This window comes from Lissotriton vulgaris, chromosome 8 (assembly GCF_964263255.1).
Source record: "Lissotriton vulgaris chromosome 8, aLisVul1.2, whole genome shotgun sequence".
Taxonomy (NCBI): Eukaryota; Metazoa; Chordata; class Amphibia; order Caudata; family Salamandridae; genus Lissotriton; species Lissotriton vulgaris.
In genome coordinates, this window is record NC_141696.1 from 323100724 (window position 1) to 323126682 (window position 25959).

The window sequence follows — 25959 nt, forward strand, 5'->3', positions numbered from 1 at the left end:
ACCTGCGGAAAGTCAAGCTTCTCTATGTCTACCCAGACCTTTGTGCCTCAATCCTGAATATATGTTAAGCATAAAGTAAGAATCAAGTCCTGTGGATACATGGACATGTAATCTGCATTGGTCTGATATGTTCCTTTCCTGTGGTATGTCTAAAAATGAAGCGGCTGTAGGGCGAGAAACCATCTCAAGTTCTGTTTGTTGTTTATTTTTATTGTGGGCCATCCACTCTAAAGGAGCATGGTCCATAAGCAATATGAACTCACAACCCTCAACATATTATCGTAAGGTATCAATGGCCCATTTTATGGCTAGGGTCTCTTTTTCCACTACTGCATAATTGTTTTTTCTCAGAAAAAATTGAGGCTAATGAAAACAGTGGACCATTTGTTTCCCTTACTTTCTTTTTGGGAGAGGACAGCTCCTCACCCTTTTTCAGGGGTGTCAGTTTGGAGGATAAAAGGTTTGCAATAGCTGGGGATACTGAGGACATGTTCTGATGTGAGCATGTGTTTTAATGACTGAAAGGCCTGAAGGACATCTGGAGAGGGATCTTGTAACTCTATCTCTGTCTAAATTTTGTCTTTAAAAGATCCGTCAACGGGGCTGCTAAATGTGAAATCCCTGGAATGAAGCATCTATAATACCCCAAGGTCCGTAGAAAGGTTTGAATGTCTCTTTTCTTTCTGGGTAGTAGTACATTGGTGATGGCAGTGACTTTAGCTTCTTAGGGTCGAATATAACCCTTCACAAAAGGAATCCCAAATAATTGACAGACCTGGCTGAAAAGTGGCTTTTGGAAGGGTTGATTTTCAACCCACTGGCATCTAAAATTTAGATTACATTTTTCAGGTGTTCCAAGTGTTGTACCCAAGAAGAGCTATATATGATTATGTTGTCTATGTATTCTGCTGCATACTGTTCACAGGGTTTGAGTATATAGCTAATTGTACGTTATAAAGTGGATAGAGCCCAAAGGAGGCAGAAGGGCAAAATATTAAAATGATAGAATCCTCCCAAGGTAGGAAAGGCAATTGTTTTCGTAGGATGTACGTTGTTACAACGCATGCTTTTACCCCACATGCCTTTACAACGCTGTTTTTTCAACGCAAGTCGTTACAAAGACTTGCGTTGGGGGGTGCTGGATAGTGAATAGTTTAATTTACTATTCCAACTCCAGTCCCCGTGGATATTAGGGAAGGTGATGGATAGTAAATTAAACTATTACCTATCCTACAGCGCCCCCCAGCGCAATGCGTTGTAATGACTTGCGTTGAAAAACCTGCGTTGTAAAGGCACTGCGTGGTCAAAGTTCCGTCGTAAAGGATGTTTCCCATTTTCTAAGGGGTACTTGCCAGTACCTTTTACATAGGTCAAGAGTACTGACGTATTTGGCCTTCCCCAATTGTTCCACCATTTCATCAACTCTCGGATGAGGGTCGGTTTTGAATTGGGAGATTTTGTTAACTTCTCTCAAGTCAAAGCAGAACCTGACTGACCTGTCTGGTTTTGGAACTATCACTATAGGGTAGTTCCATTCGCTATTTGAATGGAACTCCCCTGATATCCTCAACCTAATTTATAAATCTCAGATAGTTCATTGATTCCATTTACTACGGAGTTAAATTTGACAGTTAGTAGGGCTTCTCTACGGGTCAATTTCAATTCCAAATCGCCACCTCTAATGTCTAATTCAACTTTAGAGATGACAGTCCATTTCAGCTCTTTTTCAGTGTGATTGTTTAGTCTCCAATGGTTGACGAGAGGAGCTGTCTGGACATTCTTTCAAATCCGTGATTTATGTTGGGAAATGCGGACTCTTATTTCCTGATTCGTTTTACTGATGTATAATTTCCTGCATGGGCAAGTGATGCCATATACCACGTTTTTTGATTTACAGTTAGTAAAGGCATCATGTTTCCAATAGATGGAATTCTGTGTAAACAATGCTCCTTCTTTGGAAGAGTCACAACAGGAACATGTGCCACATTTATGGTGGCCTGTCACAGGGATGAAAGCCAACATAATCTCTCAGTGTACTTGACTTAGGCTGCAACATCGCTGCTCTCACGATCTGATTAGCTTGTCTTTTTTAAAAGCAAAGAGTGGTTTTGAAGCCAATGACTTGTCCACATGTGTAATTAGATGCCAATTCTGATGGATAATTTTCTTTAGATGATTTGAATTAGGGCAAAATGTTGACACGCATACAATCCTATCTATAGATTTTTTATATCTTTTCTCCAGAAGTGACTCCCGGTGTGTCCACCAAGCTCTTTTTATTGCTTTCTTCAGCAATTTTCTTGGATAGCCTCTATCACTTAGATTCCCCATTAGGTTGGTAGCGTGCAAAATATATTCATCCTTGTAGGTGCAATTTCTCTTTATCCTTAAAAATTGGCCATACAGCAAGTTGTCTTTTAAGCTTTTTGGGTGGTTGCTTGAGAAATGTAAGGCTATGTTCCTGTCAGTCGATTTCTTATACAATGTTGTGACTAATCTATTTTCCTCCACATACACCTCTACATCCAGAAAAGGCATTTTGGTATTGAAAATAAGAGAAACTATTTATCAGTACTGGTTTTTCTATTGTTTGAAAAATATTCAAAAGCACATTGTATAGAACACTTCCAGAAGGTTTCCAGAATGGCTCAGTACACGTTTTCTTGACATAGGCAAAAGGAATTACACACAATCAAACTGACAGAGACGTTCACTTAAAGATTTAAGGATGAGTCAGCATTCACACGCATGCAAAATAAATCAACCAGCATTATCCTAACGTGTAAACTGACAGCAACGTGTACACGTGCTTGAGAAACAGAAGTGGAGTGCAAGAGTATTTAAACTGCGCCCATTAACAGAGAAATACTTCGCCTCCTTGGTGATCCTGGCACTTACGCGACTCAAGCCGGGCTCCGGTGTTTCTTCAGCACGTGCTCCAGCTTTTCTTCTAGTTCTACGGTGGGGAGTTCCGGTCTGGTTCCTGGTGTCCCTGGGTTCCTTCCCCGACGCATCACTGCTTTCCTGCAAAACAGAAGAAAAACAAGCACTGATAATTTGGTGTTAAAATTTACTCCATGAATAGATTTATTGGGGAAAGCGTTTGTTTTTTGGTTTTATCTGGCTCTCTATGCATCTCGCCACTTCCATGTGGGCGTGTAATATTAAGGGCCACACAGCTCTTCCTACCACAGTTAAGTTGACTATAAACCCTGCATAGTAGAGATGTTATTGTAAAAAGGACCCTGCATATGTGTGTGCACAGTCATGAGGAAAGGAGGGCGCTTCTTTATCTTGGGGGGCACTGGCCTCTCTAGAGGGGAACCTGATGGGGACCGTGCCCTCCTGGCCCACATTGTGTCCCACAGCTGCTGAATGTGCCAAGACCTGACACAGGAAAACAACCACTGGCAAAGCGAAATGGGTATCGCCAATGAGAATTATTGACTTTGTCGATGTGTTTTTAGCTATGCTATACAGCAGAGCGGCTGCTGTGCAGCACGGCTGGGAAAAAAACCCCGATGCAGCCAGTGAATTCAGCGCCATAGTGTGTTTTTATTTTATTGCTGAGGGGGGGGGATTAGGACTGGGGGCGACAGGAAGGGAAGGCGAAGGGGAAGAAACCCTGAGGCAGCTAGCATGTTCATGTTTATTGCAAGAGAGGGGCTGGGAGGCGGCAAGGAGCAAAGGGGCGGGGCAAGGGGGCAGACATCAGAGGATAGTGCTGAGGGTAAGCTCATGACAATGGGGAGTAGGAGGGAGGGGCTGGGGCGGGTAGATGGGGAGCGGCCGGCTGTTAAGAGCATTGTTTTAAATGTGTCTACATCTATATATGCAAATAAACATGCGACGTCCCATTTCAACATTTCAAGCAACCAGGGAGACATTATGTAAAGTCCAGTCACTAAATAGGATATTGAGAAAAGAGCGAGCAGCGACTTTACCCGAGGTGGGCCTCTCTCACTCTCGATGATGCCGAGTAGGTTCTCCAGGCGGTTGTACTTGTCGCCAGGGCCCCTCTGGACCGGGCTGCGGGGGATGGCACTGAGTGGACTACCGTTGGGGCTAGCTGCCGGGCTCCGCGGATCCGGGCTGGTGGCAGGACTTCCGGGGTGGTAGAAGCCCGCAGCTCCCTGCCCGCTTCCTTCTGCTGGGGGTGTCAGAGAATGCATTACTCTCGGAAATACCACACAGGTGCATCACTCAGGAGTGACTGGCGTCGCCATTTAATGTTAACTAAAACACCGGGTTAATTCCATATGTCAGGCCGCCTCCAAGCTCACTGCCAAATTCAAGGGGGTGTACATTAAACTACATCCTAGGGACAGAAAATGCGCGCGGGCCTCATACTCGATGGCGAAGTGAGGCTATCTGTCACAGGCTCAGTGCTCCACACAGTAAACAGAGGCTCAAGCATGTTTATAACAAGCGAGCAAACCCACACCACATAGCTTACTAAGAGGTGTTAGGAGACAACAGGCAGCCAAGAAGATTTCAAACGTCTAGTTAAAAACAGCCTGAAAAAAGTACGTGAGAAGGCAATCCACATGTGGTTTCGGCATACTTTGAACAAGCATTTACAATGCATTTACACACGGGCTCACGGACAGCGGGAGGGGGGACGGGCACACGGACAGCGGGAGGGGGGACGGGCTCACGGACAGTGGGAGGGGGAACGGGTTCACGGACAGCGGAAGGGGGGACGGGCACACAGACAGCGGGAGGGGGGGTGGGCTCATGGACAGCAGGAGGGGGGGCGGGAACGGGAGTAAAATATGCCACGTACCTGCTCGCCGATGCCAGGCAGACGTCCCTCGTTGTGGTGCCTTCCAGGAGAAATGACCAAAACAAACCTTCAACAAAAATAAAAAACACTGCCCACCGCCGCATGACGTGGCGGAAAGCCTAAAAATCGCAGGAACGCCCACGAATCTGCTCGCAGAATGACAAGCAGATCTCTCTTCCAATGGCTAGCCTCCATTTATGGAGCTAGCCAATGGAAAGAGAGGGCGGGACAAAGCCACACAGTGTAAGTCATTAGATTTCGCCTGCGCGAAATGCTGCTTGCGCAGTTTTCGACAGGCGAAACATAAAAAGATAGGACTTGAAAAGACTTTGCTAGCAACTTCTTAAACACTACTGTAACACGTCTCCTTATCTCCCGAACATCGCTGTAAGATTTATTATCGCTTCCCTTTCTTGCTCTGCAATTTGTTTCGTTATTTTGTTTAATGAGGACACTAAGGAATTTCTTTAAAGGGTGATACAAGTTCAAGAGCACTACAGGCAACAAGAACTTTGAATGTGAATGATTTAATTTTATATAAGCAAAAGTGTACAAAGGACAGGAAAATAGGAACTGTTAATGCACAAAGCAAATGAACAATTTGTATTCAATTGTATCTCTAGTTGGTGCAACTAACAATAGAGAAAATCTGCATTGTTCTTTTACGTATTGCTTATGTTTTAGTTTGGCATCATTATTCATCTAAGAAGACAATAGTCAAGTATTTAAAAGTTTTAGTCTTTTAAGATATTTTCTTGTCAGTGAAAATCTTAGTGAAACTGTGCCTAAATGAATGGATTGTATTGTAGAAACCTCTACCTGGAGAACCTTGAGTTCACCGTTCCTTATTGGAGATTATGAATCGGAGAGAGATGGGGTATTACTTTTTAAAACCTGGTATGACTTCATAAAAGCATTCATAATATAAAGGAACTATCGAGAGTCTAGAAAGAGAATTCAATTAATAGCTAAGTATATTTCTTTTATAGCTGAAAGCAGTCAACCACGTATACAAAAAGACCCTTCTGAGAAGGACCACAGCATTACGTAACCTACTCCCAGAAAAATAAGAAGCCTGACTCCAGTAGAAGTGTGGACCAAATCCTGTTTCTTATTCTCTTGTCTCTTACTCCAATCCCCTTCCCTCAGAGTGTTATAGGTTTAACAATTGTGAACTTCTTCTTGCCGATCCTGTAACGTTCGGGGGGATTGGGGAGCAGACGACATCAGTAGAGGAATAAACTGGAGTAAAGTTGAGTGGCAGGTTTAACATCTCCTGAGTTGCATCTGCTAATCTTCTCCCTTCGTGGGGTTCCACCACTCTTTTCTCCACAAGTCGGTACCCTCATCGGAATTGGCATCTTCCTTCCTTCAATCGGTGCACTCAGCTGATGTCCTCCTCTTTTTATTGGTTCATCTTTGCTTCAGGACTCTTCCATATCCTTTCTCCTCCCTGCCTCAATGTTCTTTACACCATCTTCAGGATCCAGGGATTGGTTGATGATACTAAAGACCCTGCCCTTCTGCCCAAGACAACAATAGTCCTTTGTTAGTGCTCGGGTTAGGTTTATCCTAAAGGTCTTTCTTTTGATTTCCTGGGTCCGGCGACAGAATCAAGAGTCAGATATGGGAGCTTTTGGTTGGCTATATGGTAAGTTAGGGGGGTCGAGAATTGTTTCCTCACAATCACTCTACAGAAAGGTTGTGTCTACAGAAGAGCCTGGAGAGGACATTTAGAAGGAGGACCACCCCAAACAAGTTCCTTAATTGAGACAGTGGATCCACATTTCTTGCACAGAAGTTATGCATAAAAGTGGGACCCAAATTACACAAAGGACTGCTGTGAAATATGTGCAGGTGTCTGCCTAACAGCCAGTTTCCTAGAGTTGAGGAACAACACATGAAGTCTGGACTTGCCACGGAGAAGTTGTGGTTGTGCGCTTAAGCACTTCAAACCCTGTCTGTCTCCTAAGTAAGGGAAGGGGTCTCTCTGGTTCTGCAGGAACAAAGACTTTCCATGAGGAACAAGGTACAGTGCATGGTGGCTGTGGAATATCAAGAAAGATTGGACTATTCAAGAACAAATTAGGGAGGCCCCTGATGCATATCATACCCCACTCCCAATCTCTCATTTTAGCTTATGGGAGGAACTGTCACAATATGTAAATGTCAGACAAAGTCAAGGCTTCAACCACATTACTGTCGCCAGTCCAATCAGGGTTGCAACTCTCGGTGTGATGTAGGCTTGAACAAATAAATACAACTAACTGTTTGCAGGAGGCCTAGACAAGGGCTACATCTGCCTACTTATTTTAGTCCTCATGAGGGTTGCAACTACATGTTTGACATCAGCCCTGGATGAGTGCTGCAAATGCGTGTTTGCCATTGGCCCACCTAGGGCTGCACCTACTGTCAGTCCGGTCAGGAACACCAACTCCAAGACTGCCACTACCTGATCTGTGGGCCATATTGTCAAGGCTGCAACTGTGTGTCCCTGCTGGGTACATGCCGCAGCTAAAAACCTGAAAGTGTAGGAGAAGGGTGAGGCAGTCTAGTGTGTTCTACAAGATATTATTGGACTATCATGCCCTGAACCTATGGATAGTGATTATTTACTTTGCAAAAGAAGAAAAAAGGCTGTTATGTTGCATTCCACTTACTAAATTCTGTAATTGAGATTTGAAGACAATGAGGGTCATTACGATGCTGGTTCAGGACCGGCCAACAGGTGGTCGGCGGTCCCACTAGCCAGATTAGGATGCGACTGCCGTGTAGGCGGTCGGAAACATCCCTTTTTCCAGCGGTTTGTGCTGTGTGCTGGAAATGGGCCACTGTTCAAGCTGCAATTGAAAAAGGGATGTTTTTAGACATCCATGCACTGTGTGCCAGGCACCATAGCCACATAGCAGAGACAGAGGGGGGATGGGGTCCCTGCAAGTTCCTTTACATCTGCCGCCATGAACAGGCAGTCGGAAAAGGATATCCTGATCCTTACAGTGGTGCCTGCATAGACACCGCCCCTATTGCAGGGATAAGGAATCCGACCTTTAATCATGTCAGATGCGGCAGTCCTACATCCGACATCTGCAGTCCGAACCCCTGCATTGCAATGCAGCAGTCGGACCACTGCCCTAGATGGTGGGTGGACCGCCATTGCCGGCCTGTAGGTCATGGTCCGCCCACCATACTCTGACACTCATTTTGTGAACCTTGGGACAGTGACCATCGCTACTTTATAGATATTTGATTTTTTAGATACTTTTTAGGAATTACGTAATTCCACTGCATATCTGGTCTGTCTTATACCTTCATCATTTCATTTGTTAAGTGATGTACTTTACCTATATTCTGTATTTACTTCCTTTCCTTAGGATTACACTGCATATGTAAGTTTCTAGCTGACAGATTCTAGTGGGAAAATTGAAGGTGTTAGGTAAGAACATACACATGCATTGCAGCCCATGCCTTAGAAAAATAAGTCCTAAAGATAAATACTGATTTCTCTACTTTCTCTTTCTCCCGAGTGCTGTTCTCACCTGAAGTTATCTCACTTTTCAAGTGATTACAGGCCTCCTGTGGTGTAGGAAACTAGGTTCTGGCATTCACGTCTCACTCCCACAAGATAGAACAGTCATATCAGAGTAAGTTGTGTCCTGACGTTAGATTTTTGTCATTTCTGTTGTGGCCCAGATAGGTCTCATGCTTCAACAGTAAAAGATTACAGCAACACCAGCAACTAAACCAGCCCTGGCCCCATGCCATCTGCAGTTGAGGCTGGGAAAGGCACATCAAACTAACTGATGCATTATGCACCTTCTTTTCAATACTCTCACAGGACTTGCCTGCTCACTGGCGACCCCGCCTAGTTATTAGAAAGGTTTCCCCCAGCATAAGGCAGCCAGAGAGGACTTATGAAGTGTTGTCTATCAAACGGAGGTGTAATACCGTAATAACATAACAAACGGAGTGCATTTGGCTGCGGGCATGTAAAAAATAACCGCAACCAAACCTGATTGACACTATTCTTGAACTCACCAGAAGGGGAACCCAGAACTAGCGGAGATTAGCTGGGAGTAGAGAAGAACCAGCACGTGTGTAACACCTACAGGAGATTCCACTCAAAGAAATTAAGACCTAGATTTACAAAGCCTTTATGTCAAAAGGAGACGCAGGGCAACACAAAGTCTTATTTGGAATTTACATTGGCACACAAGGCCTGATTTGCATGGCCTTGTAAAGAAATGTAAAGCAATGCAGGTGCATGTGCAGCATTATGTTACATTTCAACTTGGGAGGCGTTCCATGAATAGAGAATGGATCTTCCCATGCATCCACTGTAACAAATGGGGTTGTTGGTTAACTGGGGTGTGAGCCCTGGTCCAGCAACAGCCACAATATCTTGCAGGGTGAGCCATTAAAAGTCACTAAATTAACCTGTGCGTAACTCTGGGTAGCTTGGCACACAAGCAGCCAGGCACCATTTCCGGTCTTAGCAACTGGAGCGATGCGCTGTTTCCAGATCACACAGTAGTGAAGATGTGTTGGTGCTGACAACGCAATTATGGCAGTGCTCTAGTTCTGTCTATGCAGATGTGATGATGCATTGGTTCTACTGAGCCAGCACCTTAGGCCTACTTCCAAGGGTCTGAGACTGGGGTTTCATCAATTGGCAGAGTAGATTCACAGATGGCAGAGTCCCAGAGCAGAAGCAAGTCTGTTGTGGCCCCAAGACTTCAGATCAGCAGGCGAGCCAACTAGTCCTTCAAGTCACTCAGGGTTCTGGGGTTCAAGTGAGGCTGATTCAGTCCTTCCCACCAGGACCAGGAGGGCAGCGGGTCAGCAGAGCAAGAAAGCAGTCCTTCAAGATCAGCAGTCCAGCAGAGTGCAAGTTCTTCAGCAGCGCAGCAGTCCTTCCTGGCAGAGTATCCATAGGTCCAAAACTGCACTGAAGTGGTAGGGTCTGAGGTCCAGCTTTTATACCGAGTGGGTGAACTTCAAAGCGAGTCTTTGAAGTGCACAGAGGTCCTCCCTTCCTTCCCTGGCTCCAGACTAAATACAGTGCGGTATGCGTCAGCATTTTGTGTGGGGACAGAACACAGCCTATTCAGGTGTAAGTGTGAGGCTGTGCCCAGCTATTCCTTCCCATCCTCCCAGGATGGCCCATCAAGTTAAACCTAAGCTCCCATTCTGCGTGGCTGTCTAGAGGGAATACATAAAGCTCAGCTGTCAATCTCCCCAGATGTGTATCAGAGACAGGCTGCAAGCACACAGGGTTAAGACCAGAAAAATGGCAACTTTCTAAAAGTGCAAAAAGGAACAGCTGGTGGACGGAATGCAGAACAAATCAAACATTCACCGCAAGTGGGGAAAGAGAGATTTTTTTTGTGTTAACAATTCAAATACTTTGAGAAGTACAGGAGAATGTGCACAATAATAACAGACCTTTATAGCTCAGTTTCTTGCACAGTTTCCTCCTACCATCTATATATATAAGATGTATTGGAACATGGGAATGTTGGGAGCGCCAGTGAAGACAATGGAGTGGCTCAGGACTAATAATGACTGGTATAAGCCTTCAGCTCTAACATTCCAATGATTTTCTTTCTGTTTCTCCGTTTTTAATTAAGAACAATCTACCCTACGTAGGTGGAATGTTCGCATAGCCTTATAGCCATTCTACCTCAGGCCATACAAGTTGTTAAAGGCCCTCTCCCTTATAAAAGACCCTTGTCTGTGGCTCAGGCCCTTCTATCCCGGTTCAGGGTCTTTAGCAACCAGTACAGCCCTTAACAGCTGGTTATACTTCTATTATCACATTAATGTATGTGTGACAAAATGTTGCCAATAGCCAGCTTTGAGGTGGGTGTTCTATATGAAAAAATGAAAAATACAGTGGCACAGTGCGGACCATGATTGTGGCAGGAGTCAAACTCAGCCTTCCAATAATCTTGTATCACTTCTCAGTCAGTAGCCCTACAGGGAACTCTCCACAACTACTTCCAGCATTACACGTGCATCTAATATAAATTGTGTCCACTCTCATAAAAACAGACATTGAGAAAGCCAATAGGTTGGACATTATCTACCAACCTTTGCCAATTCATCTTTTGTTTTGTCTGGGCTTCTGTAAAACTTTATTGTTTGGGAAGCTGCTGGCCATTTGTCAATCTAACAAATACATTTATTAGACCTGGCATCATTGGCGTGAGTCTCCCTTCCATTTTGACGGATTGCCTCCTCTGTTTAGATATGTTTTTGCTGGTTTTATGCTTTGCGCACTGTGCCACTGCTAATCAGTGCCACAGTGCAAGTGCTCCCTATGTTAAATTGATGTACTAATTAGTGATTCCATGATTGGGTTATTTGATTTACCTGTCAGCCCCTAGTACAGTGCACCAAGTGTACCCAGGGCTTGTAAATCAAATGCTGCTGGTAGGCTTGCAGCACTGGTTGTGCCACCCACAGAAGCAGCCTGTAAAGTGTGTCTCAGGCCTGCCATTGCAAGGCATATGGGCAGTCTAGTACTGCCATGGCGACTTAGCCAAGTGCACCCACTTGCTAGTCCCTAAACCTTCCCGCTGCTTCATATTAGACACCCCTATGGTAGACCCAAGGGCAGGGTGCATTGTAAGTATAAGGCAGGACATGCTCTTATGTGTGTAGCATGTCCTAATAGGGAATACAGCTATTTTCGTTTTTCACTATTAAAGGCTACCTGTTCTCCAAAGACTAGAATGGGTGGTTAGATTATTACATTCTTATAATCCTAAATGACTCAGGGAACATGGTAGAAATTCGAATTTGGTATGCCTGAACTCTTTTAGTAAAGTTGGTTTTAATATTCTGTGTTTGAAAATACCACTTTTAGAAAGTAGGTATTTTCTTGCCTAACTGTCCAGGCCTGCCTCTGCTAGGTTGTGTATTCCTTGTCTGGGTTTGTGAGTGTGACAGGGCTGGGGGATTCCAGGAGACAGGCTGGGGCAGCTCGGTGGTGAATAGAGAGTTCTGCGTCTAGATGGGAGGGAGGAGTTGCACCTGGGACCTGAATAGGCGGGCCTTCCCTCTACAATGCTGGCTCAACCTCCTGTGGCTTGTATGATGTCTCTGCCCTGCACTGTGAAAGGAGAGAAGGAATCTTGTCAACAAAGTGCTCCATAGCTGTAACTTCCCTCCCCTGTGCTGGCTCCACCTCCTGCGGGGCGGCTGATGTCTCTGCCCTGCACAATGAAAAGAAGAAGAGAGTCATGTAAACAAAGTCCTCAGGAACTGGTTTGGACTAGGCAGAGGCCTCTCTGCCTTCAGAGAACAACGGATTTGGGGGTATAAATATTGGGACCCAGATCCCAAGAAATTAGATCACTTCTGGAACAAGAAACCTTTTGCCAAGGAGAAAAACCAAGAAAGCAAAGCTGTAGGAGTTTTACTGCCCCTCTGCAGTGTGCTGTTTGCTGGGTTGGCCTGCAGTAGTTGCTTTATTGCCAAGGAAAGGAGATGGAACTTTTTAAGGACTTTCATCATTTACAGAATATTCTTCAAGGGCTTGTACTGTGCTGCCTCCTGCTGAAGTCTCAGGGACAAAAGACTTAATCTCCAGCTCCCCTCTGAATTTCCTTGCTGGGAATTCTCAACTCAAGAAATTTGCGTGTCGCTGGGAGTTGGAAACGCGACGCATCGAGAAGAAGCGTGTCGCTGCCGCTGCTTAAACCATCGCATCGCCAGAGAAACAAGCCTTTGCCGCATCTCCCTGGAAGCGTGTGTTCATCGAAGCTGCCTGCTGTCTCATCACCGGAGAAGCGTGTCGCAGGGCCTGTCATGGCTCCAAAGTACAAAGTCGTCGCAAGGCTGTCATGGCTTCTACGCATCGTCATCGCATCGGCGCAACAAGGGCGCCATCTTCTCGCATCGCAACCGGATCATCGCATTGCATCAAGGCGCCATCTTGCGCACCACAACGGGCCCGCAGGCCGAGAATCTATGCATCACCTCTGCACCGGTAAGGATCACGACGCATCACCTATTTTGCGCAAGCATTGAGGCCCAACGCATCATCTCCCCCAGATCACGGAACCAAAGCATCTTCCTGTAGTAATCACTCCATGCAGGTAGATGATGTTCAGGAGGATTTATTCAAGTTAGTTGGAAGATCAGTAGTACAATAGTACTCAGCCCCACCAGGAGCAGCCAGCAAGGCAATCAGCCCATCTCCAACTATGTGATTCATACACCAACATTCTAAGTGACATCATCTCAAGTGTGTTCCACTGGTGAAGCAGTGGAAGACATGTAAAACATAATAATCAAGATACTACATATCCTCCTTGCTTCCAAAGGAAAACAAAAGAGAATATAATCGGATGTATAAGCTAGTAGAAAGAAATAGAGATGAGAGTACTGGAGAGAAACAAAGCAAAAGTAGAGACAAAGAAAGCAACCAAAAATCTTAAAGAAAGAGATAAACATAACAAAGGTGAAGAAAAAGAAACCATCAATGAGTACTCTCTTCATACCAACTGGCCATGTAAGCATGCGAGAGAGCAATCCACATCAGGAGAAAAGTGGGTGACAGAGAAGAAGAGAATAACAATATAAAACTCCTACTTCTCCATACTATTATAAACATCTGAGTTTTAAATAAAATAGAAAAACACTGGGCTACAGTGTAATGAAAGAAAAAGGAAAACAGAATAGAGAAACGCCCAACCTTAAATGGACCACTGCAGTACAGTTAAAAGGTAAAGACCCAAACTATACACCAAAGAGGGTAAAATATGAATGTGCTGAGGTAATAACAAAAGAACATCAAACTGTTGTGCACTGTAGAAATAAAACATACAACCCACACTTGTTACCTTAAGTAAGGTAACAATGTGCACTGTAGTGAAGGTATAAATATATAATGACATGTGTAATGTCATGTCGGTGTATGGACGCACCTCGACCAGAGGTACCATGTTATGTACGAGATGATGGGGAGACCCAACAAACATACCTCCGGAGAGGTCACACGATTGTGCATTGTAGATGCGAGACAGAAGCCACTCAACGTGTGAATCTAGATAGGTGTGCACTGAAACAAAAGAGACAAATACCTCATGAAGAGGTCAATGTTGTGAATTAGAGTAGCAAGACAAAACCCCTTGCGAGACACCTCGTGTAGAGGTAAGAACAAATGTACACTGTAAACACAGGTAAAATGTAAACCTAAATATTGTGCACTGTAAGACAAGACATATACCTCATGGAGAGGTAAAATGAAACCTAGAAATTGTGCACTGTATGAAGGTAAATACCTTAGACACTCTATGTAGAGTAAAACAAACATGTAACCCAGGACTGAAACTTAGAAAATGTGCACTGGGTGAAAGTAAGACTATTGTGCAATATAAAAAATATTGTGCCTTGAACAAAAGGCACAATCCACACTTCGTGTGGAGGTAGGAACGTTGTGCACTGAACAAGAAACTAAGCAAATGTAAAGAAGACTAAGGCAAAGCTGTAAACCTAACATATACAAAGAATCTTGTAGACCAATATCATTGTTGAAAAACATGCTCTCCCCAATGACAAACGTGTTTTTTTTAATAACTGATGCCATATGTGGTCTGCACATCTCTGAGGTAATACATCCCTAAAATAAAAAATAAATTCCAACTTGACCCATCCATTGTGCTTTGCATGCGTGGGTTCGTATCCCATCCTCGTCGCCAATAAATTGTAGTAATCACTCGACGCAGGTAGATGATGTTCCGGAGGATTTATTCAAGTTAGTTGGAAGATCAGTAGTACAATAGTATTCAGCCCCACTAGGAGCAGCCAGCAAGGTGCTCAGCCCATCTCCAACTGTGTGATTCATTCACCAACATTCTAAGTGACGTCATCTCAAGTGTGTTCCACTGGTGAAGCAGTGGAAGACATGTAAAACATAATAATCAAGATACTACACTCCCCTTTTGCGAGCCTTCTGTTCACTTTGCGTTACGCATCCAGGTACTTTGTTGAGAACTTTGTCACATTCATCATCAACTTGAACTAAGCAACATTTTAACATCCTTAAGCAATCTTAAGTGTAGTATTGTGGATGTTTGTCGTTTGTGGTAAGTATATATAAAGAATACTTATTTTTATAAAACATGAGTTGTGTCCATCTGTAGTGTTTTCACTTTATTACTGTGTATATTCACAAATGGCTAACACACTGCCTCTGAGATAAGCCTGCCTGCTCGGGCCAAGCTACCAAGGGTGTGAGAAGGGGTTATTAAGGAGTTTAATCCCCTTATCCTGACTTAGAAGTAAGGGTCCCTATTTGGACAAAGGTGAATACCATTGCCAACTAGAGACCCCCAGATCTAACAACATTGAACAAAAATGTTTTTTCTAGTCTAAAAAAGCACATATTCCTATAGTAGTCCCTGGCACTGAAGGAAAATACTTTGTTTTGGATGTGCAGTTTGTGAAAGAGAAGTATGCCTTAAGCTCATATTGAATTCAGCCATGGGCTCAAGTGGGTTGACAAGTTTCTGCTTGATGTATGCTCAAATGGGTTGGAGAAAATTGTGAATGATACAACCACAGACAAATGTATGAAGTCTGCCTGAAAATCCCTATAAATAACAAGTTATATACATAATTTTAGTATAATTAAATGGCCTTGGCTAACATAGACCTGAAAAAGCCAATTGTGAAAGAAAGAAAGAAAGCAAGAAAGAAAGCAAGAAAGAAAGAAAGAAAGAAAGAAAGAAAGAAAGAAAGAAAGAAAGAAAGAAAGAAAAAGGAGATAGGAAGGAGAGAAGCAATTTAAGAAAGAAGAAAGAAAGGAAAAAAGAAGGCAAGAAGGAAAGAAAGAAGGTAGGCAAGAAAGAAGGAAAGAATGAAGGATGTCAAGAATGAAGGCAAGAAAGGAAATAAGGAAGGCAACAAACAAGAAAAGAAGTAAAGAAAGAAGAAAATAAGGAAATAAGCGAAAAAGAAAGAAAGAAAGAGACAAAAATAGGAAAGACGGGAAGAAGGACTGAAAGAAGTTAAGCAAGAAAAAAAGGAATGGAAGCAAGAAATATGGAAAGAAGTAATGAAAGCAAGAAAGAAGGAAAAAGGATTGAAATCAATAAAGAAGGAATGAAAGCAAAAACAAAGGAAAAAGTAAATAAAAAAACAAGAAATAAGGAAAGAATGAATTAAATAATTAATTAAAAACAAGACAGAAGTAAATGAGTGAAGGAAAAAGGAAAGCAAGAAACAAGGAATGGAAAAAAGGTACAGAAAGACAGTAAGAAGAATTGAAAGAGAAAAGGATAGAAAGAGGAATGAAAAGAAGAAAGCCAATATGGAATGGGCAAATGAAAGAAAGAAAAGAAATAAGGAATAAAAAAGAAAAGGAAAGAAAGAAAGAAAGCGCAATGAGAATTAAAGAAAGGAAGAAGGACAGAAAGAAGAAAGAATCAAAAAAAGTGTTACAAGGGCTGCAAACTAAATTCACTAAAGGCTTTCTACCTGGGCAAGGTTTATCAAACGACAATTGGCGAAATTCAGGCCAGAATAAATGTGTTCTGAAGAATTGTCTGCATATGAATTCAAATGTGTAATATTGTGGCTTTTGATAATAACTTAATACAGAGCAGTTTCAAATGGACATAATCTGTTATGCTGTAACATTCCTTTTGGAGTGTCCTTTGTTTATCGGAGAAAGTCAGATAAGCAAAGGGTTTTCCCGAAAATTAATTTACAACAGCTTTGTCAGTAGACAGCAACAGTTCAGGCTGATGCTCACATCTGGCATAAAGAGTCCTGCTGTCACATCAGACTCTAAATACAAAGGGCCTGATTACGACTTTGGTGGTGCTGCGGCAATGCACCGTCTGCTGTAGGACCACCAACGCCGTGGTGGGACCACCAACCAGATCATAAGTTAAATCCTGGTCTGGTAGGCGGTCCAGTGAATGGTCTGACGATGCTGATGCTAGGCTCATAGAAGAGCCTAACATGCAGACCGCTGATGTCAGAGTGCTGACTGCACCTTCCTGCATGGTGTGGCATACATGCCACTCCGTGCTGGAACTGGGGGGTGGACAAATTCAGGGGGGGCACTACATGTGAAACAGAAGAACTTGGGCAACTGCTAAAACAGCATATATAAGCAGAGGTTACAGTCAAAGACCAAGAAAAACAATAGGGTATTGTTAGGTATGATAGTGCAACATAGGTGCAGCTGCCAATGTCATACAGTAACTGGAACAAAGGGGGGGGCTTACTTGGCACCTGCTGAGGTTTTCATTTTAAAGATGTTTCGAAACAATTGCTTGGTGACTTCTGCAAATCAGGGGCCTCATTTATGAAAAGTGACGCATCGCTGCGTGAAAACAGCGATGCGTCACTTTTCACTGCGCACTCCTTGCGACATTCCTGATGCGTCATATTTAATGTATGACACATCATGTCGCAAGGAGTTACAGATACGTCATCCGTAAGCGCAAAAGTGACGCATTGCTGGAGTGTGTCACAAAAGTGACGCAACTCCAGCAATGCGTCCTTTCACATGGGGAAAGCCCCATGTGAAAGGGCTTGCGTCAGTCTTACACCTGCTGTGAGGCAGGCGCAAGATTTTGACGCAACAGCGTCCTAAAAGTGACGCAGTGAAATCTCATAGATTTCACTGCGTCACTATTACGAGGCTTTTTGCGGGGGAACGCCCACCTCTGCATACATTATACCTGACGCAGGTATAATGTGGCGCAGGGGTTTAAAAAGTGACGCATCTACCTAGATGCGTCACTTTTTAAATGTGGCGCAACGAGGCGCATTTTTGACACTGCTGGTGCATCACAAAAAGTGGCGCACCGGCGGCGCAAAACTGACGCAACGCCTTCATAAATAAGGCCCCATGTGTATTACATTGGTGTATGAAAGGCAACTTTAAATGAGGCTTTCCATGTTGTAAGAGATTAGAATTCCACTTACCAGAAACATAGCCACCAGTTTTGTAAAAACATTTGCAAACACAGAAGCTGTGAAAGACTGCGATAAAAAACAATTTGGAAAGCACCCACTCTTGAAAATCTATTCCCCTGGAGCAAATTGCAAAAATCAATAGAGCTAATAGTATTTTCTTACACAGAAACAATTTAATAAAACCTTTGTATTATCTTCTAGCAGATACTACCAGAGAAATGGTGCATTGGAAAAACTACCCTCAATGTAATGACGACCATTTTAGACAATATGGGAACCATTTGTCAGACATAATCAATTACTTTATTTTAAATCACGACGCATTCAATGTTTTAGAAAGAGAATTATCCATTATTTATCAATGACGTTCGTTTCTGTGGCTTATAACATGCAGATTATGATATAACTGAATGGCTTCTTAACATGAATGTCCAAATTGGCAATGTCTAAACAGTGCCTTACATTTTTACATGTTTAGAAAGGTTCTGTGGGAAAAGCACTACCAAAAATAATGGGCACAATAAGTGCTACTGTTCACAGATGACATTTGACTTCCAATGCCATTGGTGCATTTTGTGCACCATATACTATGGCATTTTTAAAAAGTTACATAAGTAAACTGGTATTTTGCCGAATTCGACATGTTTTAGGGGGTAGAGCAGATACACTGGGGCACTGACCCCGCGCCCCTCCCTGTGTGCAGAGTAAATAAAAACAGCAATCAATAAAATTCAGCAAATAATTGTGGTTACCATGTAAAGAGGAGTCATTGTCTCACAAGGTCAAAGGCAATAATTGCAGGAGTACTTTGGGGGAAATAACACAATATGGAGCTAGAAACCCGAATAAAATAATGACATTGTCAAAGTAAAAGTTTATCTTGGGGGTTTTAGGACAGCCCTAGAGATTAATAAACGTCATGCTTCTAGAGATTAGGAACCGGATCTGGCAGTGTTGGCCTCAGCTTTTTGCATGTGCGTAAGAATTTGTATTATTATTGACAACTGCCCACCTCAAAAACAATCACAAATCTTGTCAGAGTGAACCCTCAAAGTCACTAATGTAACTTGAGCTCAACCCTCTGGTAGATATGGCAGAGAGCAGACAGGCTTAACTTCGGGCAATGTGTATTTATGCAGTACCAAAACAGTAATAAAGTCAATACACCAGGTAACAAAAATCCATGACTGAAATAGAAACAAAAAGTAAAATGTGATTAATAAAATGACACCAAAATAACAAAAATCTAGTGAGAGGAGATGGAGAAATGTTTAAAATTTAAAGTGAAAATAAGATCAAAAGGAAAGCTCAAAGCGAACTTCCGGGTAAGATGGCGGCAACCACGGGCCCGTGGAGGTAGTTTTGGTGGGGCAGAGAGGCGGGGCGGGGAAGGGAAGGGGCATGATGGGGGATGCTAAAAACCGGAATAAGGACAATTGAAGGTAAGTAAACAATTTAATAAATAAAAGGAATTTTGTAGCGCCCCCTGCATCGCATTTTAAGATGCAGGGCGCGCTACGAAATTCTTTTTTATTAAATAAATTGCTTACTTACCTCCAAATATCCATATTCTGGTTTTTAGCAACCCTCACCCTGCCCCTCCCCCGACTCACCTCTCTGCTCCACCGAAACTCCCTCCACGGGCCGCAGGTGGATGGCGGCAGTCTTAGAGTTATCTACCTGCCCTAACTAACGCCTCTGAGGTATAAAGGCAAATTCCACTGAGGTGCGAAGCAGCACTGATAATAAGAGGTCGAAGAGCTAACCTGGGCCTGGATTTGAGAGGGGGGCCCAAACGGAGAAAGCGGCTCTAGGTACAGGATGAGAAGATGAGAAGATGGACCAGCACAGATCACATCGGCTTTGTGTTATCATCTGGAGGTGCAGTTTCATTGTTGGGAAGATTCCCCGAAACATTGAACGTTCACCACAGCCAAAAGCGGTATGGACATGGACCAAAGGTGAGGCGAGCGACCATGCAACAGCTCAAGAACTTAATTATATGTAATGACGTTGGTGGTACCTCCAGCACTTCACTTTGTGGGGGAATAGTGATCGACTGAAAAGCAATTAGGACTATAAAAAAATCCTTAGCACCCCAGTATTGATAATCTAATTGATCTCTTGAAATTTACTTTTCGCCACACACTAATTATTAAAAGTCATTGGACTGCTCAACATTGTAAATACTGCATAGGAAAATTACCCTGAACAATGTTTATGATTCAACCATAAAAATGGCGCTGTCTGCTGTTATTTGCTGTTTTGAAATTCATGGGATGGGAGGCTGTAGCATACTCGCTAGCATAGAAGACTCACAGTTACTTGGCCTGGCCCATGATCCGTTCTCACAAACAATAGCAAGCCGGTGCTATAGAAACCTTTTTTTGCAACAAATCTAGACTTATTGCATACTATAGAATTTGCCATTGGTTGGTGGGACTTTACATATTATTATTTATATTAATATGTTTTTACCTGACTGCTTATATTTCCTCCTTTTTGCAGATTTTTTTGATCTCTTTAAGTAATGCAAGTATGGATTTCCTAGGTTTCGTTTTGAAACCATTTTCTTGATTTAATAATTCTGGTGCCCACCCTTTTGATTCATTCAGATATTACACCCTTACTCATTTTATTTTCCTTGTTCTGATGATTCCTGTTCATTATTTTGGGTCAAAACGCCTTTGATGCTTCTGGCAATAGGAACTGATTGATACTGTTGAAAATGAAATTATTGTATTTCTCAAAAAAATGTTATATTCCATTGTTGCTCTCCTCTTTTACCGACTATGTACTGTTTAATTTCAATTCACGGTTTGATCGCTTGAGAACTTAGCACTTTATCACCACAGTTTTATCTTGTGTCTATTTTGCTGTTGAGTAATATCAATATAATATTCTTCCTTAAAACCTAATTGCAGGGTACTTGCTTTGTTCATTTCTTGTTCACAATTGGTTAATTTGCTTCTCCTCATTAACTGATACTTCTATAAATGTTTCTACATTCCCACAATTGGAACCCTTGTTGTGTAACTTTGCAGATCCATTAGTAGCATTTAATTTACAGGCCCTGGGCACATGTAGTGCCACTTTTATAGGGACTTATAAGTAAATTAAATATGTAATTTGGGTATAAGCCAATGTTACCATATTTTAAGGAGAGAACACAAGAGCTTTAGAAATGGTCAGTAGTGACGGGGGCGGAGCTAGCCGGCGTCCATGTAAGACGCGCGGAGCTCCTCGCCGATAACCCGCCAAACTCCTGCATACTCATCCTCAACTACCCTGCCGGCGTCCAAAACAGTGGCGGACCTCAGCCCAAAGCCCCGACAGGACGGCGACCCCTTTGTCCGGCGGAGAACGGGTGCGGTGAGACTTGGCGCCGGAGCAGACGGAGCAGAGGCAGCCAAGGCCGCGATCCCCGACCTACGTTGCAGAGCTGCCCGGGTTACGTCGCAGTACGTGCGGCGTGTGTGATCGAGGCGGTCCCGGCCGCCTGTAAAGATAACTTGTTGGTCGGCGCGCACTTGGACGGGTCTGGAAGCAACAAAGAGGACCGGCCCGACCCGGTATCCACGGTGTGGAGGGGCACACGGAGTGCGGAGCGCACGTTGGCGGTGGGAAAGACCCTGAAGAGCCGAGCATCCCCGAAGGCGAGACGCACAGCTCGCTAACACCGCGTGGTAACGGGCCATTGGAGGGACGGTGAGGGCTCACTCCCAAGAACCGGAGCAGCTCGGCCACCCGCTAGAGGAGCAGCCCGCGAGGGGCACTGCATGTGGGTGAGGCCCACGAGGCGACTGACATCTGCATTCCGGTACGCGCGGCCGCCATCTTGGGCGCCGGTCCCGCTGAATACCACCCTGGCCGTGGGGATCCCCTGACGCCTTGCCCACCGCAGAGCCTGGTCACTAATCACGTGTGGTGGACCTCACACCTCTGGCCGGACGGCTATATGTCTACTAGGAATACCATGGGGAAGGGGGACAGATCGCAGCCCAAGCTCTCTTTCGACCAGAGGAAGACGAAGGGGGCCGAGGGGACAACACAAACCACCCCTCCACGCCCGGCGACATCCGAGAACTCTCTGTGCACGGAGATCCGGGACATGCTGGGAAGCATGGAAAGAGGCCTGCAAGGCAGCATGGCGGAGATCAGCACCAAAATCGATGCGTTGACGTACCGGATGGACCGCATGTCCGAGAGGGTGGACAAGCACGCGGAGAGGCTGGACATGGCGGAGAGACGACTTACGGAGGCGGAAGAGGCCCAAACGGAGTGGGATAAGGACCGCAGACAGTTTGGCCGACTGCTTCAGGTGATACAAGATAAGACGGAGGATTTGGAGGCGCGCTCGAGGCGCTCCAATCTACGCATTACGGGAGTGGCGGAATCCACAAGCACCGGTAAAATGGAGCTGTTTGTGGAGAAGCTCCTTCAGACCCTGCTGGGGGAAGATGTCTTCTCCCCCATGTTCATTATTGAGAGGGCTCATCGCACGCTGGGGCCGAAACCACAACCGGGCCTCCCCCCGCGACCAATTATAGCGAAACTATTAAATTACCGGGACAGGGACTTGGCGTTGCGACTGGCCAGAGAGAAGGGGAAGCTACAGTACGAGGGCATGAACATCTCACTATTCCCAGACTTCACGGCTAGAGTACAGGAGGAAAGAAAGCGATTTGCCCCCTACAAGAAGCAGCTGAAAGACCTAGGCCTCGACTACGCCATGCTGTATCCTGCGAGGCTTCGCATCAACAGACAGGGGCACTCCCACTTCTTCACCGACCCCGCTGAACTTAAGAAATCCTTAAAGGAATGGGAGAAGGACATCCGCAATAGCCAGAGGAGCCAACGAGAGGACTTGGAGGCCACATCCCGCTTGGATGAACAGGAGTAGCCGGACTCGAGAGCGTCGCTTCTGAACTGGAGGCGCAGTGAGGAGCTGGAATGGCACGCAGTCACTGCGGCTCTGTAGAGATGTGACTTTGGGGTGAGATCTACCTGGTTCTTACCGGGATGGTTTATCTGCGCTGTGGTCTGGGTGGGGGGCTGCCTGATTGGCGGGGGGTCGGCTGCGGGGTAGCCCGCCACACATAAGGGTCTGGACTTAACAAACTGCGAAGACTGGAGCTGGCAGGGCTCAAAGCCACTGGGCGGGGGGCGGGACGGGAGCACGCGTGAGGTTACTAGCTCTGGTCTCACTGCTGAGTCGTTGGCTGGCTAGACTCCTCTGCCCCTGCGCTTTTGGCTTTTAGCTCCTTCGGGGGCTACCTGGGGTTCAGTAGAAATCATTGTTGAGTAGGGAGGGATGGCGGGTGGTGATGAGTCCTGTCTGACCGGGTTGGGGATGGTCGGCTGTGGGTGGGTGGGTGGCTGTTCTCTGGTTCACCTGTTTGGTCTGTTGTGTGGGACGTATGTGGGTGGTGATCGGGGAGGGTTTATGTGTGTTCATAGTTGTGGGAACGCTCATGACAAGGAGTGTACATGGTTCGGGGGGACGCAATGTGTAACGCTGTGTGTTGCTGCTTATCGGATGCCCTTGGTGGCTGCCCTTATGGTGGGGAAGACTACCCATGCTGCCCGTGGTCTAATGATTGAACAGTTGAATTTGCAATGTCGGATGCCGCCCTGACAGATCGCACACATGCCCCGCACACTCTCAAACTGATGACGTGGAATGTTCGGGGCCTAAATGATCACCGCAAACTGAGGAAGGTTATTAGTTACCTACATCGCCATAAGGTGGACATAGCCCTATTGCAGGAAACTAATCTACCCATTCATAGCAGGATGTTACAGACACGAGGGTTGGCGGGACACATAGTGGCATCTGGCTTTACAACACACTCTAGAGGGGTACTGACCTGGGTTAACCAAAAAAAAAAAGAAATGGTCAGTAGTGGTAAATTGCACAGCGTTCTAAGTCCAGCAAAAACTAGGTCAGCATAAACAGGCGGCCTGAAGGCAACAAGTTAGGGATAACCCATGCCAACGATGCAAGTTCTAAAACTCTTACACCTACATTCATGATAATCAGGAATTTACCCTGGGAATGGAAGCTGGGAGATTCGAGGCATGGGAAAAAGGGTGCCTTATGATGCAAGACATGTTTTCTAGAGGGGAAATTAAATCATTTCGAGACTTCAAACTAAATTTCCAAATCAAAGAATTAAAAAGAATGCAGTGCAATGCTGTTGAAGAAAAAAATCAGGCCCTGGGTGCACTCCCTACACCATATACAGGACACCAATTGGCAAGTTAAATGTGCCAATTAGGGAATGGCCAATTCAACTACGTATGAAGGGGAAGCACAGGCACTTTATCACTGATTAACAAGGGTAAAGTACACCGAGTTTAAAAGCCAGCAACTTTGGGTGGATATCACACAAAATATGGTGATTTGCTTGTTGGACATTGCATTCTCTGCAGGGAACCCCCAAGCATGCTGCCTTCTCCTCTCCTATTGTTTGAAGTTGGCACTGGGCTCTGTTTACTTTACCACTGCTTATGCTCACTCCCTAAAACATGGTGAAATAGTTTTACATCTGTTTGGTATATTTAATTTACTTATAAGTTCCTTGTAGAGTGTAATACCATGTACAGCAAGCCTGTGAATTAAAAGCTACTAGTGGGCCTGCAGCACTCATCATGAGACCAACTTAAGTAACCCCTTAGAACATGTCCTTGGACTGCCACTGAAGCCTGAGTACAGTTTATAACTACCAGTTTCACGTGTAAATATAATCTCCTTGCCAAGCCTTAAACTCCCTTTTTGTTGCTTAACCCTCATCCATAAAGTAGGCACTAGGTAGTCCATAGGGCAGGGGGCTTTGTACTTAAAACGTTGGACATGTACTTTTAAGTTTTACTCGTCTTGGTAGTGAAAAACTCCTCAATTTATTTTTCAATATTGTGAGGCCCATCTTTCCTGTAGAATAATATTGGCTTGCCTTAAGAAATTTAATAGGAGATTACTTATAATTTGGAACAGGTAACGTTTCATGTTTGGTGTCTATGAAATTGTAGCTAAAAACCTCTTTAAGGATAAAATTGGATTTTAAATTACAATTTTGAAATTGCCACTATTAGAAAGTTGCAAAAAGAACAATTGATGGATGGAATATTGAACAATGCCAAAAATACCCCCCCCCCTCCCCCACCGAACAGATATCGGGCCTACATCCATCATTTTTTTTATCACAATGGCATTCTAGTTTGGACACAGTCATATGCAAATCAGTCTTAACTCTACTTCCATGGGAACAGTCTAGCCCGAACTGCCAGGCCAGGCCCACCCTGGACTGAAAACAATCATCCTGGGATGGGTTTGGGGGTTTCAGCCCTCAACAGCCAGGCTAGCTTGACTTCACTGGCGTGGTGAGCAAGGGACCCAAGTCTGGCATGCTCAACCAACTTTGGAAGACAAATGCAGAAAGATAAATTGATGGACGGTATGCTGAACAACGTCAAACATTCACACCCAGTTCAGAGTTCTTGGCCTAAATTCATCATTTTGTTTGCTCACCACACTATTCCAGTTTTGACAATTTTGCATTTGTCCCTCTAAGTTGGACAGGAATGCCCAGATGTGGCTCCCTTTCTCACCATGTCACTGGTATCAAACTAGTCTGGCTGATAAGGGGTGAAAGGCCGAAACTAGTCCCATGATGCTTTGTTCTGGTCCATACAGGACCTGGCCTGGCAGTTTGGGCAGGGCTGCTCCCATGTAGAGCTGGGTCAAGACTGATTTTCATATGGTTGGGTCAAAACTGGAATAGCATGGTGAGTAAAAAAAGGATGGATTCAGGCCAATAACTTCCAAATGAGGATGAATGTTTGACATTGATCAGAATTCCGTCCATCAATTGTTCGTTTTGCATTTTTCACCCTAAGTGGGACAGGTATGCCTAGATGTTGGTCCCTTGCTCACCATGCCACTAGAGCCAGGGTAGCCTGGCTGATGAGGGAGTGATACCCATAACATGGCCCCAGGATGCTTGTTTCCAGTCCAGGGAGGACCTGCCCTGGCATTCTAAGCTGGACTTTCCCATGGAGAGAAGGGTCAAGACTGATTTGCATACTGGAATGGCCTGGTGTGCAAAAAAACAATAGATTTAGGCCCAAATCTCTGCACCAGGGTGAATGTTTGCCATTGTTCAGCATTCTGTTCATCAGTTGTTCTTTTTGCATTTGTCACCCGAATGGGAAGGATATGCCAAGACATG